The sequence below is a fragment of the Mustela nigripes genome, chromosome 5, assembly GCF_022355385.1.
Source record: "Mustela nigripes isolate SB6536 chromosome 5, MUSNIG.SB6536, whole genome shotgun sequence".
Taxonomy (NCBI): Eukaryota; Metazoa; Chordata; class Mammalia; order Carnivora; family Mustelidae; genus Mustela; species Mustela nigripes.
The window spans coordinates 103,618,979-103,621,378 of NC_081561.1; the positions used below are offsets into that span (position 1 = coordinate 103,618,979).

The following is a 2,400-nucleotide window of genomic DNA, read 5'->3' on the forward strand; positions in this document are numbered from 1 at the left end:
CAAGGATCTATAGATATAGATATAGATACAGATATAGATATGTGAAGAAAGCATAATCGGAAAGACCAAAGCTATATCCAGAATAAAGAAAGTTAGAGGAAACAGTCTGTTTTAAAGAAAACTTTGAAAAATACTATCTTTAATATTCTCAGAGAAATAAAGGAAAGTGTTATAACCATTAAATAAGATTAGGATGCCTTTAATAAGAAGCATGCAGGGCAAAAACATCTCTTAAAATTAGATATGTGATGGATAAATATTAGAAGACTGTGAGCAAAGAGAAAATCCTAAAAACTTTCAGAGGCTAAAAATACACCTATTTTTAGCGGGCACATTAAAAAAGAAGAAGAAAGAAAAAAGAAGAATCAAAATTGTATCAGACTGGGGCGCCTGGGTGGCTCAGTGGGTTAAAGCCTCTGCCTGCAGCTAGGGCATGATCCCAGGGTCCTGGGATAGAGCTCCACATCGGGCTCTCTGCTCCACAGAGAGCCTGCTTCCTCCTCTCTCTCTGCCTGCCTCTCTGTCTACTTGTGATCTCTCCCTCTCTCTGTCAAATAAATAAAATCTTTAAAAAATATAAATAAATAAAAATAAAAATAAATAAAATGTTTTAAGAGATTGTATCAGACTTCTCAATGTCAAAACTGGAAACTTGAAGAAAATGGAACAGGGTCCTCAAAAATTCTGAGGGAAATGGAATTCAACACAGAATTTATATTAAATCCAGTTAATCATCAATCAAATATGAGGGTAGAATAAAGATGTTTTCAGAAATGTAAGATGTCAAAACTTATATCTCATGCACTATTTCTCAGAAAACTGTAGGAAGAGGCATTCCTCCAAACTGAGCAAGTCAAATAAGAAATAAAATATGAGATTCTGGAACAGGGCATTCAACCTAAATGCAGTGAGGAAATTCCCAAAATGACTATGCAACAAGCCTGGAAAGAAACAGGTCCAAATTGGAGAAGTTCAGACATTTCCAGAGAGAATTCTCCAAAAAGACAAAATTGATAGCATACCACATGTGCTTAAATATATATATCAAAAGAATATTTAAGAATTAACAGAAAATGTGGGTATAAATCAACAATAAATATATATTTTTAAACTAACATTAGAAAAAGCTTTCTGAGCTGATAGCGCTCTCGCAAACATGGTGAACTTTCCTAAAACCCGCCAGACTTTCTGCAGGAAGTGTGGCAAGCACCAACCCCACAAAGTGATGCAGCACAAGAAAAGCAAAGATTCTCTTTATGTCCAGGGAAAGCAGTGTTATGACAGGAAGTAGAGTGGCTATGGTAGGCAGACTAAGCCTATTTTCCGGAAAAAGACTAAAACTACAAAGAAGATTGTGCTGAAGTTCAAATGTGTCAAGCCCAACTGCAGATCTAAGAGAATGCTGGCTATTAAGAGATGCGAGAATTTTGAACGGGGAGGAAATAAGAAGAGAAAGGGCCAGCTGATCTAGTTCTAAGCTTCATATTTTGTTATATTATGAAGACAATAAAACCTTGAGGTTATGTTAAAAAAAAAAAAGCTAACAAAAAAGAAGTGAATGACTCTAGGGAAAGCAAAAAGATGTGCAAGATAGCTTTGAATAAAATGTACATGATAATAATCATAAAAAATGTTAATATTGACCTAATCAAAATTCTGAGTTCATCAGAAAGATGGGTGGAAGACTGCTTGGAGGACCGGATTAAAGAACGATAAATCTTGAATTTCCACCAATGAAAGATCAATAGATAATGGCCAAAACTTTGAAAAAAAGAAGTGACAGTAAGACGTTATTTAATAAGCTTTTTAGAGCTATTTGATTCAATCAACAAATAGCAACAACTTGGAATCATGAACTACTTTGCTAAAACAGGACTCCCAATTACCTATAGGCAATGAGAACGAAACTGGCAACAGGCTTCTCATCAACAACACTGAATTCTAGAATGCTAAGTCACACACCTTTCAAGACTCAAGGAAAAATAATTTTCAAGTTGAAATTTCATACCTATCTGAATTATCAAATATTATTAGAATAAAATAAAACATTTTCAGCTCTGTATGGGTTTGAAAAGTTTACATTCATGAATCTCATAGGAAAACTATTTCTCTAGAGAAAACTTAAGCAAAACAGAAAGGGAATGCAAGAAAGAATATGAAATGAGATAAAAGGAACCATGGAAACTGAGTATTACCTACAAGAAGACAAGAAAACTAAAGACACAAATCCATATTCTTTGGCAAATGGGATATATTTTTTTCCCAGTAGGTAGTATTCAGAGACATGGTATTTTATTTCTTTATTTTTGGGGAGCAAAAAGAAAACCTTACTTGGCAATGAAGAATATTTAATGACTGTGTTATCTTTATTTGGGTTTAAATTTTTAGAAACAATCAGAT

The 2,400-nt window shown here is 33.8% G+C and overlaps 1 pseudogene; it reads left to right on the plus strand.

The window, feature by feature from the left end:
- Positions 1–1,147: 1,147 nt before the first annotated feature.
- LOC132017435 (large ribosomal subunit protein eL42-like) lies at positions 1,148–1,471 on the plus strand (annotated as a pseudogene).
- The last annotated feature ends 929 nt before the right edge of the window (positions 1,472–2,400 follow it).